Source organism: Ambystoma mexicanum, chromosome 2q (genome assembly GCF_040938575.1).
Source record: "Ambystoma mexicanum isolate Mex_15411 chromosome 2q, UKY_AmexF1_1, whole genome shotgun sequence".
In the NCBI taxonomy this organism is placed as follows: domain Eukaryota; kingdom Metazoa; phylum Chordata; class Amphibia; order Caudata; family Ambystomatidae; genus Ambystoma; species Ambystoma mexicanum.
The window spans coordinates 1,250,149,640-1,250,168,320 of NC_090924.1; positions in this window are offsets into that span (position 1 = coordinate 1,250,149,640).

Below are 18,681 nucleotides of genomic sequence, written 5' to 3' on the forward strand. Positions count from 1 at the left end.
AAGTGTCAATATGTAAGTACACAACACAGTGTTATAACTTTGGTGCCTGGGCAATGGGCCTGGCTCTCAGCAAAGAGAAATGTGTATTCTGATTTGCTTATTAGAGCATGCGGCATGCTCTATCAATAGTGCTGTAGGCACAAGCAATATTGTGCTTGTGCCTACAGCCTGAAGTGCTGGACTGGATTACAACAAATGTGTGCGAAGAGCATCAGCAAGGACCTGAAAGCGTGTTTTTGCAAACCTGTCTTGTGTTTTACTTTTCCAAGGTGTCAGAATGTAAGTACATAAACTGGTGATATAAATTTGATGTCTGGCCCTCAGCAAACTCAAACGTGTACTCTGAATTGCTTATTAGGGAATGCGGCATGGCATAGGGTATAGTGGACACTGAGCTAGGATGCAGAGATGGTGTAGTGAATAATGCTGGTGGTTTGGTGGGATGTGGTCACGCTCGAGCTTCATGTCAAAGGCAAATTTAATGATGACTTGCATCCCCAGCATGCGCTGCTGCTAACATACATAAGTATGCGTTGCAAAAAATATGTTTGTTAAAGGAGGTTTATAGTTCTTGCATATATGTTAAAAGAGGAATTATATACAGTGATGCAACATCATGAAACATTTTCACTTATAAAAATCTATTAAATTGACAATACTTTGTTAAAGAGGCATTACGGTTAATTGAACACTACTCTTGGGACACTTCTGCCCCAGCAGTTAGCCAGTGGCCTCCCACCATGGCGTCCTTTGGCACTTCCCTCCTGGGCTTCCTTGAGCACTTGCCCATCCATACTGCACCTTCTATTTATGCACTTCTCTCATTGCACAATACATATGTGTATTTATATGAACGTTGTGTAAATTTTGTTTGTATAAGTAAGGAAAAAAAGATGTATAGAACATTGTTAAGTGGCCGTTGGTGTGTGGAAGTTTAATATGTTGATAGGGTTATATGTAGAGTTTTTGGAAGTGATTGGTGGATGGATATGTGACTGTTTGAAAGCAGTCAATGAGGCAGTGTTACAAAGGTAGAAGGGCTGTCCTGTGTGATGGTGTGCACGTGCCTTCCGGGTGTTTTAATGATGCATGGACTGGAAAGGGGAATGCTGAAACCGCAGATAGTCATGAAGGTCCATGGATTATGGTTGTTATTGAATGCTAGAATAAGTATTTGGGACCAAACATTGTTTCTGCCATGTATCTATTTCTCTAGTATACAATTGTCCATTATTCCCATTAACATAATACACAATTGTAATGGAAATGTTGGAGAATCTTATTAGGCCTAACTAATTTACTGAGAAATGTAAAGTAATGGAGTCTATATCATTTTTTTAGTTCTATTTTTTAACTGTGAAATGTGGTTCCTAAGGTAACCTTTTTTGGTGTTTTTGGTGTTTTGTATGTCTTTTTCTTCTTTGTTTTTTTTACAGAAGAGGCCAGGAAGTAAAATTGGGGAGGGAAATGACGGAAGGGGCACCAACCACAGATAAGGATGGTCAGGTGCATAGGGCAAGAGTTTGGCCATACATTAAATGTAAGGTAGGGCCAATGTTTCTCATGCTCCTTGATTACAGCCTTCAAATCATTTTGGAACTGCTCCAGTGGTATATTGCAGTATATACAGAGTACTGTTGCCTTGGACACATATGGATCAACAGCCTCGTGTCTGGCTTGCAAGGTAGCTGGTGAGATCTTCTGCCCCACAGGAGTGGCTTGTGTGGTGGCAGTAGTGGTTGAGGAAGATGAGGTAGAGAAAGACAGCCTACTACATCTTGAGAAAGGAACAGCCTTTCTGAGAGTATTCCGGTGGTTGGATGGTGTGGCGTCGCATTGAGGTGTTCCCATAGGAATACTGCCCCGGTTGCCTGCGACTGAGTACAATTTTGCACTCAGTGTTTTTCACATTTGTAGCCTTAGCCTTCAGTACACCCCCAACAGTGCTAAAGTACCACCACACCCCTGATTTTCTCTGGGTGCTGGAGGTAGAGTGTTGGTCTATTTCATCTTCCTGGTCCTCTTGATTGTTTTCTGCATCATTGCATTGTTTCCATTGTGGAGGCCCTCCAGGTGCTGGTGGTGGTGGTGTTGGTGGCTCCTGGGGAGGAGTGATGGCCTTAAATAGCAGTTGTGGTAATATTCTTCCAAGCATGTGCTCTCTTGTAGATTGCATATGGAAAATCAGTTACAATAGGTGTAGGAGGTTTGCAAGGGTACATTTGCGAAGGCCAGCAAACAGAAAATGTTGCAAAAAAGTTGCGGAGAGTTCATAGAAGTGTTACAAATTTTGCTAGGCGGTGGAGAATAGAACAGTTTTTACTTGAAATGTTCTAGATTTGCTGTAAATGGTGATATATTGGGGTAAGTATGATATTAGGAGGTGTTAGCACATTTGGGTGCACGGGTAAACACCTTTGAAATTCAGTGAATGCCAGTGGTGGCATGAGTGAATAATGGTTGGTTAGCTTACCATATCTGGCAAATTTCTGGGGGTTTTCAGTTTTACTTGTAACCATAACATCCCTTCAACAACTATTTTTCACTGTTGAGTCCATTCTACAAAAAGATACAAACAGTTAATGTGTTTACATGTGACCACTTTTGTGAAGTGTTTGTCAGAGAGGAAACACAATTCTCATACAGAAAGATTATTTAATCATGAACTATGGAATGTAACCCTTGCTATTGATGAGAGTGGACATAGCTATTCCAAAATGGTGAGATTTCTGAAAAGAATCCTAAAGAAAGCCACTCGAGAAGTAGACCTTTTCAGACAGTCTGCTATAAAACTGAGAAAACAAACTGTGGTATGGATGTGCAATTATTTTTGCAATAATAGTATTTTTTTGTAAAGTCTTAAAGACATTTCTGCAAGTTTTACACAAAAATGATAATGTTCAAAGACAGATCAAGATGTTGCAGAGAATAGATGACTGTAAAGTGTGTGAAAAAATCGGACTTTTGGGTCACTCTAGCTTGTCTTGATTTAAGCAGATGTAAGAGTCAGTTTCATCAAATAAGGATGCTGGCTACACATCACACCAAAATGAGATATCTTCTGGTTAAATGCTATCAGTACAAAACAAAGTATGTCCCTTGCACTTTTAAATCAAACACTGTGGAAACGATGATCCTATGCTTTCTAAGTATCAGATTTTGCAACAGTATAAAAAATGATTGCAATGTTTCAGTTCACTTCTAGCAAAAGACTTGACATTGTTTGCGTGTCTTGTCAACACACTTTCTATAAATCCCAAGTACAACCAGTATACATTGGGGAAAATGTTAAATATAGTGTAGTTGATGTTTGGAATGACATTTTCCTGTATTTATCTGTATTTTTTTGTAGAATAATTATTTGACACAAGTGAAAAAATGAAATGTTTGTAGACACTGTGTTTGGATTTATAACTTAAAATGCATTCCTACTACAAGTTTTCTCAATGACAGGGTAGTGCCTGATATCCCTGTTGTGCATCAAAAATTGAATGTGTTTTAAGTGATTCTATTGCAAAACTATGCATTCTTTCCAAATCATTTTTAGATGTGCAAGGTGTGAGAGGCAAAGTTGTGTATTTACCTCTTTATTTGCAAGAAAATGTCAACACTCTAGGAGTAAAGCATGCCATTGAAGACACTTTGTTTGTTTTAGTAAATGGTGTTGCCACAAAAGATAAGAACATTTGGCAACAGTTTATGATATCGGAAAGGTGAACGACACATTAGCATTTCTACTGAAGCACAATGATTTGTACAAAGGCAGTCTGACTGTACCAGACTTGTCTCTGCTTGATGTTAAGTCAACAAGAAAGAGAAGTGAAGGTCGGTTCCAATGTCTAACTGTTGCAGAAGGGAAGAGTTTGCATGAACATTACACTATTGATCCTCTACACTTACAGGAAGTCATGGGCCACCGTTTAGAATTATATCAAATGAAAGCAACAAAAGGTGTACAAACCTGTTTCTGGGGAAAAAAACTTTAGAAGCTTGTTGTTTCCCTATCCTTGTTCATACTGGAGAAGGAGGCAGATTGGATGTTCGTAAGGTTTCAATTTCTTTTTCAGAATATCATTGTAGACGAATGTACTCTGAAGACACCCAATTCCCCACCAATGTTGAAAATATTTTTCACTTACTGTATTACTGTATGAAAGTGTATTTTCAACATTTTTTTACGCTTCTGCTGCTCATACACATCATTATTAAAACAAATGAATGGGTCTGCCACTCCTATACCTTTGTCCAAATTATTGGTTCTGTATCAAGTATAAGACACACTGTGTTGGGTTAATGCAAGATATATGTATTTACAAGTAAAGACCTATGTTCTATTCACCCACATAAACAAGAGTTGTCCACATAGATATACATAACAGATATGTGATGTTGTCAAAGCAAACAGTTTGGATGAATTCAAACCTAAAGTTCAATATCATTCGACGGAAGTACAAGGCCTACTATTGTGTAAAGTCACAACAGGGGTCAATATAGTGATTACAACATTTCAAGTGAGGAAAAACATAACATAAGACTTGAGAGACAGTGTTAACAATTGGAAAAAGGCAATAGTAGTTACAGACTTGCCTACACAATTGTGTTTCGGCCCTCAATGACTGTTGTGCCAGCCAATCCTGAGCGGGCCTTCATCAGGACGGAAAGAGATGGACTGCTCTATATGTGTGCTGTGCCTACAGAAAAAACAAATAGGCAAGTGTCAGTGCTGGGACACTCAGGTATAGGTGAGGTAATGTAAAGGTAAATGACTCAAGTGTCAATTAATGTCAATTAATGATTTTCTTACCGTGCTAGGAATGCAATGGATTCTGCACATGTTCAAAACAATGGAGGTGAAGCCCTTGAAAAATCGGGTGGCCTCTGGTCTTCTTTACTGAAAGAGGGACAACCTGTGTGGTAAAAGCAGTTGTCAGATATGAGTCCAATGGGTGTGTAATCCCCTTCTAACAAAAGAGGGGACACTCTATTTATAAATTAGCCAAAAGTCAATTGAGATGGCTGACCTGTAGGGTATACAGTTTCTTTCAGTGGCAGACCCATTCATTTGTTTTAATAATAGTTAGCCCTCCTGGGTAGAATGGGTTCTTAACCATGAGGCCTTATATATTCTGCTGATACACTTCACTCAGGAACTAGATTTCAAAAGGTTTCTGAATGGGAGATGCTGTAACAGGTAAAAGGAAAAAATAACTTTTAGAGAGAAAAATTACCAATATCCTTGTCACAATGGGACAAAATAAGGAAAATAGGTATAGAAGAAACTCAAAAGCTAGATGCATGATCAGAAATGTGGCCCCTCCAACTTGGTTTCTGATTTTAAGTTGCACTGTTTATGGCTAGGATGAACTTTCAGAGTAGATTCATCAAAGTAATCCACAGAAGGAAGACATAGCACACATGACACCAGGAAAATTGTGTTTGATGGACCTTGTAAGTGTATCACAATTCTTCCATCACTGATTTTAGCCATGTTACACATTATATGTAATAATGAAACTGGTCCCCTAGTTACTGCAGAATATTTCTTTTGGGGGAAAGAGTACCAGGTACTTAGTGCTCCACATAAACAGATGCTGTTGTGGATTAAAGATGTGCCTCATGTTGGTAAAGAAAGTGATGGCTTTGTGATAGAGTTTACAGAAACATGTAGTACTTGTTCCATCCCTGCTCAGCATCTGAATGCTGATCTACGGAACAAGGTGGAAGGGTTTCAAAGGCACTCTTGTGGGAACTACTGTCAGATAAAATATAAAAGTAAAGACAAGTACTACACTCGGTACAGACTTGACTTTCCAAGGCATGTGACACCAGTTACTCAAGCAAATAGTCTAATTTCACCTTTTCGACACCATGCTACTTGTAAGTCACAGAGTAATATATATAATTTAAAAAGAGATAAGGGATGGGCATTAATTAATGATTAAAAGCCTGTCATTGCTCAGATTTGTTATGCAAATACAGAGGTACAGTACATTGCAGATTATTCAACAGCTGTTCCTGATTATGTTACAGCATACACGACAAAAACAGAAACGAGCTATCAGTGGACAAAAGTCTTGGTCAGACCCCTTCAAGCTCTGGTCTCACGATGCTCTTGAGATGCTCAAGAGAGATTAGAAGCTAAAAAGCTGCAGATCGGCTAACTAGTTTGCCTCTGTAGGGATGTAGCATTATTGTACTATAGTTAAGTCTTGGCCCAGCTAGTACAAGAAATTGGGCACTGAACTCTTTGATTTAAATTGAGCACTTGGCTGAAAGAGTACTTGATATTACAGAGATTCTCAAAACCAACTTGATTTATACCTTTTCTCCAAATAGGTCTGCAGGGATGGAGGATCTATGTATGAAGTAGCAGAATGCTATTTATATCGATATCCTTAAGCAATCAATGACAGCAGATGGTTTAAAGTACATGGATGCATTGGTTGTCTAGGGAGACATGAAAAGCCAATTCTCATCAACCCCATGAAACGGTCTTGCAAAACTGCAGAAAAAAGGAATTATTTTATTTTTGCCTCTTACAATTGTTCGTCCCATGGTGTGCAGATGGTGATTTGCTTCGAAGTTTTGAAACTTTTGAATCAATTGCAAAAAAAGACTTAAGTAGATATCCAAAATGTGATCAGCACAGTTACTGGAAAATAGAACTACGTCAAGAAAAACCTTTGGCATCTGAATTGCCCAAGAGACTCCAGAGAGTGGTCAAGATTCTGCAGTAGGAAGTCAAAATTTCATAGGCAAGCCAATTATTCAAACTGATGTAAGCTCTCCATGGAAGAAGTAGAAAGTGCAAAGCAACAAACTAAAGTTTCAGATGAAAATTATGATAGTAAGTAAGCTTAATGGAGAGCAACATGACAAGCATGAATGTTCTTGTTATGTTATTTAAGACATATTTATAAAGCACACTATCACCAAAGGTATATTGGTGCTACAAAAATAAAAAACTGAACCAGGAGTTCTGGGAACACAGCAAAGAATTCCAAAACAAAAACGTCTCCTGAGAACATTGTCTAAACCCTAAATGATTGACAATGGATCTTAAAGAATAGGGTATTGAATTTCACAGCTTTTCAGCAGCTATGCAAAAGGCTCATCGCCCAGTTCTCAATAGTCTAAAATGAGGCACCTGTACCAATCATTTCCCTTTCAAAACAAAGGAACCTTCCTGGAGCATAATGCAGGTACTTAGCATGCACTTGGCACCATGCCCATAGAAGGCCTGGTGAACAATACAGAGTGACTTAAAAGCAATCCATTTTTCCACAGGAATCCAGGGAAGCTGACAAAGGACCAGGTAATATGGCACCCAAAAGGGGAGCCAGTAGCAACCGTGAGCACCATATTTTGGAGCGGTTGTAAGGACGCAGAACGTATTTGGGCTAAGGAGAACCATATTTGGTTCTGGAAGCACCTCAAAACCTTCCTCTTTGCCTCTGCCCTCTCTCTTCCTTGCCCCTGCTGATCTGTATGTTTATGCACTAGGTTCCTGGCTACCCTCTGTATCCAGGCCCAGATCCCTGCCCACCTATCTGCATGCCTGCACTGCCTCCCGGCAACCCTTGCACTTGGGTTTATATCTGCAACCCTACAGTCCCCTTACCTGCACTTATCAGACATCCAACCAGTGAACCAGTGAAGCTACATTAAAATAAAGTGGTTCCTGTTAAGTCTATAAAACAATAGAATCTAGCAGTGTTGGAAAGTCGAACAAATATGACTTACCCCACTGTAGATTTAGTTATCGATCAGTAGTTGAATGCTATTCAAATGCAGGTTTGTGCATTTTGTCAAATGGCAACACTGATGCAAGAAATTGCTTCAATAACAGAGAAACATCTATGTGCAAAACTTTCAATTAAAAAACTATCTGTAGATGAAAGACTGCACAATATACATTTGGCAATGTCAATCCAAAATATATTATTTGTTTCAAGAGGAAGAGAGCATTTTTTCTCAAAATACACAGGAAGATAGTTCATAATTTGTAATGAATATCTTTGAAGAACTTATGCAGGAAACAGTTAGAATACATTGAAATGTAGGTATGTCTTATGAGTGGAAGCATGAGTGTCCACAATGTAACAAAGGCAATACTACTGAGGATGTTTCAGAAATGTTTTTATATCTTCCTGTCTCTGATCAGAAAAGTGAGCATGTTTCTGATTTCATTACAGAACCTTTTCATGATATGGAATGCAGTGATTGTAGTTGTAGTTTACTGTCTACACTGTGAAATCTACATTTTAATATGAACATCTTAATTATGTTTCAGAGATATAGGCCCTCATTACAACTCAGGCGGTAAGGGGTTTACGGCGCCGTAAACAGCGCCGACCCTTACCGCCTGAGTACGAGGTCCCTTAGCGCCATGGCGGATTTAACACCTGCTTTCAGCAGGTGTTAAAATCCATGGCGCTAAGGGACCATGGAGTTAATTACGCCACCGTAATTTACGGTGGCGTAATTAACGCCTTCCCCACTCCCATTATGCCCTATGGGGCAAAAATGGGAATGGGGAAGGGTAAATGGGGATTGGGGACTTACCGCCCCGCCAAGGTCGGAATGGGGCGGTAAGTCCGCCAACCACCATGGCGTAAACATAGTTTACGCCATGGTGGTAAAGTCACGGCCCAGGCGGTACCGCCTGGGTCGTGATGAGGCCCATAGTGTTGATGGTAGGTACATTAACACACCAATAATGAAAGTTGTAAAGAGTTGAATTTCTATTAGTAAGAACATTTTTAAAACATGTGCAGTTATTTTTCATGAGGGAGCATACATCACTATGGACGTTTCACAACGTGGGTGCGTACAGAAGTAGATTGGCTTGTCTGTAGGTGTCTCACCTGCTAGTCCCTGGGGATCTGTCATCCAGGTGGCCAGGACACTCTCATTCCATTTGGATCAAGTTCCTGGGGGTGCACCAGTGATCACTAGGGTGAGGGGTCTTCGGGGAGTGGAAGTGGGACACTGGATGGCGAGACGTGGTATCCCCTTCCCTGCAACACATGTATCCCATCCTACCAAGTAGGATACTTAGGAACTTTAACCCCCACCTTTCCCAAAACAAACATTTCCTCATGGAGCTAGCAACAAGAGAAAACGGACTAACACCTGAGCCGTATGCCTGACATGTCCTAATACATTGGTCATACAGGATCAGGCAATTAGTGTTGACCATTACACACACCTGACTTCCATTACACTTCCCCGCATGGATAAAAGGTGGAGCACAAAAGCACACTCTTATCAGGGCAAATCACACGAGGAAGCAGCAGTTCCAAGATGGCAGTTTAATTCAAGGCAAAATACTGCAAAACCAAAGGGGATTGCAAGGAGGGTAGTACCCTTGATATTTTCAATGAAAGACTGTTACTTTCACGAACCTTCGAGAATAGGAAAAGTAAGACCAGGAATCCAAGCTGAAGAATCCTGCATCATGTGTCTGAGGTATTCGGGGCTCTCCCACATCGATAGTCAAGGTGGGGATAATCGTTTGCCACTGTGGCACTGTCCTTGGCTCCTACAACAAAGCAGCGCCAGTAAAGTCAGCAAATCCGGTGAGTTGGGAGGCTGATAATGAATGGTATGAGTTGAAGCTAAGGTTGCAATCGGAACAGTGTATGAAGCGTATGTGGCAAGTGACATGAACACAATTAAACAGTAGATGAGTGATTGAACTTTGAACCCAAGATACAATACCATAGATAGAGTGGTCCGGAACCACGCAGGTGTGCATTTGAAAGTCTCTGTTAGGGATCCAGCTGAAAGGTGGCAAATGTGAAGAGTGATAAAGAATTGTGAAATCAAGGTGGTCCTGCAATTGGTCAAGCAAAACCATGTGCACATTCAAAAGTCTTCGATAGTTTATGGAAAATATATGAAGTTGGTTAGTTTTCTTGCTCAATGTTTAAAAAATGTAACTGGAGGCATTATTAAATGTTTGTTTCTATTTCCATAGCTTCCCTCACTTTTGGATGCCCTTCACAGAGTTGGTGTAGGATAGTAATATTTATAATTATACATTCTATGCGCTACATTGATGCTAAAAAAGTAGAAAGAACTGAAGTTAGGATCTTCCCTTTCATTACACTTGTAATTTGTAGGCCATGTTGTTCATGGCTAATGTTGCCATATATGTGCATATATTGACACGTTAACATCCTTGGTAATTGTGTCATATAGAAATGTTTGTACAAAGTGAGATATCTTTTAATTTGTATATATCTTAGATAAGTGAATGAAGTTTTTTCTCTCCAATGAGAAGTGTTTTTCCTCTTCAAAATGATTCATTTGTGCAACCTTAATTGTTTGAGTATGAGGATACATTCAGTATTCATATCATACTATTAAGAAGAAAAAGACCTTCACCACTCTTCATTATACTTATATTGTGAAATGTAACGCATTGTCTTTCTGAGATTTTATAGTGACTAAACAGAGAAGATGAGACATCCATGAAAGAAATTAGGTAAGCCATTGTTTAGACCATATGTTTGTCCATTGTTTAGATGTATTGTAGGTAGTGGTCTGGTAGTGTTCTGAAATACATAGTGGGCATGGCTACTGGCCAGGGTTGAAGGTTGTGGCTAGTATTTGCAGAAAGAATCTATGGAATAAAAAAAAATAAACATGAAATTCAAGGACAAATCTTTAGTTGCATGGACATTAAGGTGAGAACTTAACGCAACAAAACCTCTGCGATTCAGCTAAAGCCACCTTAACTTGGCAACCCCAGTTGCAGAGCCTATGACCACAATGATGACATCACAGATCACATCACTAATTACAGCTCAACAGTAACCAGAACTAAACATGGTTCAGCCATGGTTAGTGTGCATTGCCAACTATATTTTAACACAATAATGGGCCCGTAGTCATGGTTTTCAGCCATGGACACTGGCCAAGGCATTCAGCTGTGCCCACTGTATATTTTAAAACAATAACAGACCATCAACTACAGCCTTTGACCATCACCAGTGGCTACAGCCTTCAGCTTTGTCCACTGCATATTATATACACTAACCAGCCACTGGCCATAGCCTTCAACACAATACTGGCCAGCGGCCACAACCTTTGGCTGTGCCCACTATATATTCTAACATATAAATGGGCCACTAGCCATGAACTTTGACCATTGCCAGTGGCGACATCCTTTGACCATTCCCACTATATATTTTAAAATCCTAACATGCCACCAGCTATGGCTTTCGGCCGTGCCCACCGTATACTATATACACTAACCAACCACTAGCCATGGCTTTCAAAACAATAACGGCAAATGGCCATGACCTTTGGCTGTGCTGACTGTATATTCTGACATGTTAATGGGCAGTAGCCATGGGCTTTAGCCCTGGGCAGTGATTATGCCTTTTGACCTTGCCCACTGTATATTTAAAAACACTAACCAACCACTAGGTTTGGCCTTTGGTGATGGCCAATGGCCACAGACTTTGCATGGCCAAGTTCACAGCCTCAATTCCTATTAAGATAATCAAAGTTTTTATGAGCTAACTTATTAATGATGTTATGTCTAATAACATTATTGATGTAATCTTTCATATACAATATAGTTTGAGTTATCACCAGTGATCACATCTGTGATGCGATCTGTGATGCCATCATTGTTCTCATAGAACATGTAATTAGAGATGTCATTAGTGATGTCATCTGTGGTATAATTGTGGCCATAGGCTACACAACAGGGGGCACAAAGTTAAGGTACCTTTAGCAGAATTTCAGGGGATTTGTTGCATTGAGTTCTCACCTTAATGTCCCTGTAGTTGTTTCCTTGAATTTCAAGGTTTTTACAATGTATTGCTCTCCTTAACGTCCCTGCTACTATTATTTTAATCATATTCTCTATATTAGGAATATCTATCTGCAGCTCGCCAGTGTTATTAATAAAACTGAATCATGATTATGAAAATATCATGTAGCCTAAGATCACCAGATACACCCATCTAATAATATATTACAGAAACGTACATTTCTATTACCAAAAATAGCTGAGAATGACGAATTGTTGAGCAGCGAATGCACAGGTCTTCACAAAGTATTATCCCTTTTCATTAGAATTGGTATTTGTATTTGTATTTATTTTATTTGTATTGAACAATAGCTAGTATTAAGACAGTTTATATCATGGGGAGATATCGTTTTTAGATATGCATTATGATGATGTTTCACTGTCATGTTTTTCTTTTCTATTAAACTGTTTTAATCCATCGCTGTGCAGCCCTCCTTATGCCCTCTGATCAATGTCCTACTTGAAAACATGCTTTCAATAAAATGTTAACACCATGAGATCCTAGTTATTGCTTCAAGTGGGCCCTCTATTTCAATAACGGGCATAGAATTCATAGTATTATCGATGCCAGCTAAATTGCATTCAGAGTTAATATTTTTAGAAGTTTGAGTGTTTATGATGGACCACTATATGCTGCTACCTATGACTCTCCAGATGTTTTGAGCTACAATTCCCATGATCCCTCCCCATTACTATCCTGGGTAGAGTGGATGGGAGTCATAGTCCAAAAATTCAGGATATCCAAAATGTGCACATAACTCTATGAAGGATATCCTGTAATACATGGGTTCATCTATACATCCACAGTACAGCATTCACAACTACCTGCAAATAGCAATAACACGATCCTCAACATTGTCTTTCACCAGTTAACACATAATCAAGGTGTGCACAATGTCAGAAGTTACTGATACACCATAATGCAAGAAATGTAAATCATGCAGCAGAGAAGTGTAGATGCAAACTGTGCTTGCTTTAAAACACAAATCTAATCAGCTCTAGTGAACAATGTACGATATTATATATGTAATGTCTATTTTAAGTGCATGATCCTTGTGGGATGATTGTCAAAAATCGGAACTGACACAAGCTTAAATGTGCAATTTACATGCACCCGAACAAGAAAGGAAATATGATCAACTCTTGCAGCTTGTACAGCTGGAGCCCAATTTAGCGAATGCACAACGGGTCACTGTAATGTGATCAAGTTGCACTTCCATTTTGTTTTGTGCATTGGATGGTTGTTATTCATGTCTAGAATACACATACAAAGTGGATCTGTGCTCTGCTTATATTTTGTGACCCTGCCGCTATAAGGTTCAGTGGCCACATTTTTAAAATGCTATCTTGATATGACATGTGTGAGATTTCGGTTGACTCTGCTAAGGCATCATTGCTTAGGCTTAACAGCCCTTACTATGCTTCTATTTCATTTTAGAGAGACTGGACCAAGCAAGCTTTTCTGAATGCCAGACACTGCTTTTAAAACAAACATTAAATGTAAGCCTGGAACACCCTATTGGGACACAAAAGTCGCTTTGAAGCACTTCACCTGTGTATACGCGCTATATAAATAAACAATACATGGGAACCACCAAATATTAAACTTTTTTGTGAATCAAGCTGTTCCAAACATTATCAGTGTTCTGGTAGCTATTGTTTGGTTGTTTGGAATAAAACTATATATAAAGGGCATTAGTGGTTTGATTTCAGGATGAGTCTGGTTAGGCAGCAATGGAGGAAAGGTGCTCAGAGAATAGACTTTAGTTGAGGGAGAGGTAGAAATGAAGAGGACTGAGGTGATGGAGAGGTAGAATATTACAATCTGTATTAGTGGATGGACAGTAATGATATTACAGCACGATTTAGTTGAAGGACAGGAAGGAAATTAAGTAGTTATGCTAAAACCTGCATCTTGCCTGTTGTGTACCTGATTCTGACGTTCAGCTTAATGCTAGAATGAACCTGTGTGCACATCTGAGGTAGCCCACCATACCAAGAAACGAGGCATTTCCAGACTGTGGCCACTCACTCATTTGGTCATTTCTGCTGTACACTGGATAGCGATAGTAGCCCCCTTTTCCTGAGGTAAGGCTCCCTAGAGTGTTAAGATGGATTTCTGAACTCTGCCCTGGAGGGGCAGAGGTTCAGAAGGCCAGCCTAGTTTCTTGGAACAGGGTAACCTCTGGACAAGCCAGACCAATTAAGGTAGCGATCGTGGCGGTCAAGACTAGGTCTCAAGAGGGGTGAGGGTGACTGAAAGCCCGCAATGAGCACACAAAGCAAGGAAGCGTACAAATGACTCCAAGCGGGTGTTATATTAAAAATATAGACACATTTATTACAAGGCCTTTGTAACATTGACCATAGTAAAGAATCATGATAAAACTCAAGTAAACCAACACTTCACAATCAAATACGTCTCTGCGTCGTGTAGATTCCGCAGCAGCAGACGTTAGAGTTGAGGATGTCCCAAACGCAGTGAACCCGCACAGTTTTTTACCACAGCATGGCAACAAAGCGGCTGTGTATCTTTCAGCCCAATGTACACTTCTCACTTCAGACCTGGGAATGCCAAGCGTACAAATCGTGTGAGAGTGGTCATACAGGATCAGGCAATTAGTGTTGACCATTACATACACCTGACTTCCATTACACTTCCCCGCATGGATAAAAGGTGGAGCACAAAAGCACACTCTTATCAGGGCAAATCACACGAGGAAGCAGCAGTTCCAAGATGGCAGTTTAATTCAAGGCAAAATACTGCAAAACCAAAGGGGATTGCAAGGAGGGTAGTACCCTTGATATTTTCAATGAAAGACTGTTACTTTCACGAACCTTCGAGAATAGGAAAAGTAAGACCAGGAATCCAAGCTGAAGAATCCTGCATCATGTGTCTGAGGTATTCGGGGCTCTCCCACATCGATAGTCAAGGTGGGGATAATCGTTTGCCACTGTGGCACTGTCCTTGGCTCCTACAACAAAGCAGCGCCAGTAAAGTCAGCAAATCCGGTGAGTTGGGAGGCTGATAATGAATGGTATGAGTTGAAGCTAAGGTTGCAATCGGAACAGTGTATGAAGCGTATGTGGCAAGTGACATGAACACAATTAAACAGTAGATGAGTGATTGAACTTTGAACCCAAGATACAATACCATAGATAGAGTGGTCCGGAACCACGCAGGTGTGCATTTGAAAGTCTCTGTTAGGGATCCAGCTGAAAGGTGGCAAATGTGAAGAGTGATAAAGAATTGTGAAATCAAGGTGGTCCTGCAATGGGTCAAGCAAAACCATGTGCACATTCAAAAGTCTTCGATAGTTTATGGAAAATATATGAAGTTGGTTAGTTTTCTTGCTCAATGTTTAAAAAATGTAACTGGAGGCATTATTAAATGTTTGTTTCTATTTCCATAGCTTCCCTCACTTTTGGATGCCCTCACAGAGTTGGTGTAGGATAGTAATATTTATAATTATACATTCTATGCACTACATTGATGCTAAAAAAGTAGAAAGAAGTGAAGTTAGGATCTTCCCTTTCATTACACTTGTAATTTGTAGGCCATGTTGTTCATGGCTAATGTTGCCATATATGTGCATATATTGACACGTTAACATCCTTGGTAATTGTGTCATATAGAAATGTTTGTACAAAGTGAGATATCTTTTAATTTGTATATATCTTAGATAAGTGAATGAAGTTTTTTCTCTCCAATGAGAAGTGTTTTTTCCTCTTCAAAATGATTAATTTGTGCAAACTTAACTGTTTGAGTATGAGGATACATTCAGTATTCATATCATACTATTAAGAAGAAAAAGACCTTCACAACTCTTCATTATACTTATATTATGAAATGTATTGCATTGTCTTTCTGAGATTTTATAGTGACTAAACAGAGAAGATGAGACATCCATGAAAGAAATTAGGTAAGCCATTGTTTAGACCATATGTTTGTCCATTGTTTAGATGTATTGTAGGTAGTGGTCTGGTAGTGTTCTGAAATATATAGTGGGCATGGCTAAAGGCCAGGGTTGAAGGTTGTGGCTAGTATTTGCAGAAAGAATCTATGGAATAAAAAAAATAAACATGAAATTCAAGGACAAATCTTTAGTTGCATGAACATTAAGGTGAGAACTTAACGCAACAAAACCTCTGCGATTCAGCTAAAGCCCCCTTAACTTGGCAACCCCAGTTGCAGAGCCTATGACCACAATGATGACATCACAGATCACATCACTAATTACAGTTCAACAGTAACCAGAACTAAGCATGGTTAAGCCATGGTTAGTGTGCATTGCCAACTATATTTTAACACAATAATGGGCCCGTAGTCATGGTTTTCAGCCATGGACACTGGCCAAGGCATTCAGCTGTGACCACTGTATATTTTAAAACAATAACAGACCATCAACTACAGTGTTTGACCGTCACCAGTGGCTACAGCCTTCAGCTTTGTCCACTGCATATTATATACACTAACCAGCCACTGGCCATGGCCTTCAACACAATACTGGCCAGCGGCCACAACCTTTGGCTGTGCCCACTATATATTCTAACATATAAATGGGCCACTAGCCATGAACTTTGACCATTGCCAGTGGCGACATCCTTTGACCATTCCCACTTTATATTTTAAAATCCTAACATGCCACTAGCTATGGCTTTCGCCCGTGCCCACCGTATACTATATACACTAACCAACCACTAGCCATGGCTTTCAAAACAATAACGGCAAATGGCCATGACCTTTGGCTGTGCTGACTTTATATTCTGACATGTTAATGGGCAGTAGCCATGGGCTTTAGCCCTGGGCAGTGATTACGCCTTTTGACCTTGCCCACTGTATATTTAAAAACACTAACCAACCACTAGGTTTGGCCTTTGGTGATGGCCAATGGCCACAGACTTTGCATGGCCAAGTTCACAGCCTCAATTCCTATTAAGATAATCAAAGTTTTTATGAGCTAACTTATTAATGATGTTATGTCTAATAACATTATTGAAGTAATCTTTCATATACAATATAGTTTGAGTTATCACCAGTGATCACATCTGTGATGCAATCTGTGATGCCATCACTGTTCTCATAGAACATGTAATTAGAGATGTCATTAGTGATGTCATCTGTGATATAATTGTGGCCATAGGCTACACAAGAGGGGGCACAAAGTTAAGGTACCTTTAGCAGAATTTCAGGGGTTTTGTTGCATTGAGTTCTCACCTTAATGTCCCTGTAGTTGTTTCCTTGAATTTCAAGGTTTTTACAATGTATTGCTCTCCTTAACGTCCCTGCTACTATTATTTTAATAATATTCTCTATATTAGGAATATCTATCTGCAGCTCGCCAGTGTTATTAATAAAACTGAATCATGATTATGAAAATATCATGCAGCCTAAGATCACCAGATACACCCATCTAATAATATATTACAGAAACGTACATTTCTATTACCAAAAATAGCTGAGAATGACGAATGGTTGAGCAGCAAATGCACAGGTCTTCACAAAGTATTATCCCTTTTCATTAGAATTGGTATTTGTATTTATTTTATTTGTATTGAACAATAGCTAGTATTAAGACAGTTTATATTATGGGGAGATATCGTTTTTAGATATGCATTATGATGATGTTTCACTGTCATGTTTTTCTTTTCTATTAAACTGTTTTAATTCATCGCTGTGCAGCCCTCCTTATGCCCTCTGATCAATGTCCTACTTGAAAAAATGCTTTCAATAAAATGTTAACACCATAAGATCCTAGTTATTGCTTCAAGTGGGCCCTCTATTTCAATAACGGGCATAGAATTCATAGTTTTATCGATGCCAGCTAAATTGCATTCAGAGTTAATATTTTTAGAAGTTTGAGTGTTTATGATGGACCACTCTATGCTGCTACCTATGACTCTCCAGATGTTTTGAGCTACAATTCCCATGATCCCTCCCCATTACTATCCTGGGTAGAGTGGATGGGAGTCATAGTCCAAAACATCAGGATATCCAAAATGTGCACATAACTCTATGAAGGATATCCTGTAATACATGTGTTCATCTATATATCCACAGTACAGCATTCACAACTACCTGCAAATAGCAATAACACGATCCTAAACATTGTCTTTCACCAGTTAACACATAATCAAGGTGTGCACAATGTCAGAAGTTACTGATACACCATAATGCAAGAAATGTAAATCATGCAGCAGAGAAGTGTAGATGCAAACTGTGCTTGCTTTAAAACACAAATCTAATCAGCTCCAGTGAACAATGTACTATATTATATGTGTAATGTCTGTTTTAAGGGCATGATCCTTGTGGGATGATTGTCAAAAATCGGAACTGACACAAGCTTAAATGTGCAATTTACATGCACCCGAACAAGAAAGGAAATATGATCAACTCTTGCAGCTTGTACAGCTGGAGCCCAATTTAGCGAATGCACAACGGGTCACTGTAATGTGATCAAGTTGCACTTCCATTTTGTTTTGTGCATTGGATGGTTGTTATTCATGTCTAGAATACACATACAAAGTGGATCTGTGCTCTGCTTATATTTTGTGACCCTGCCGCTATAAGGTTCAGTGGCCACATTTTTAAAATGCTATCTTGATATGACATGTGTGAGACTTCGGTTGACTCTGCTAAGGCATCATTGCTTAGGCTTAACAGCCCTTACTATGCTTCTATTTCATTTTAGAGAGACTGGACCAAGCAAGCTTTTCTGAATGCCAGACACTGCTTTTAAAACAAACATTAAATGTAAGCCTGGAACACCCTATTGGGACACAAAAGTCGCTTTGAAGCACTTCACCTCTGCATACGCGCTATATAAATAAACAATACATGGGAACCACCA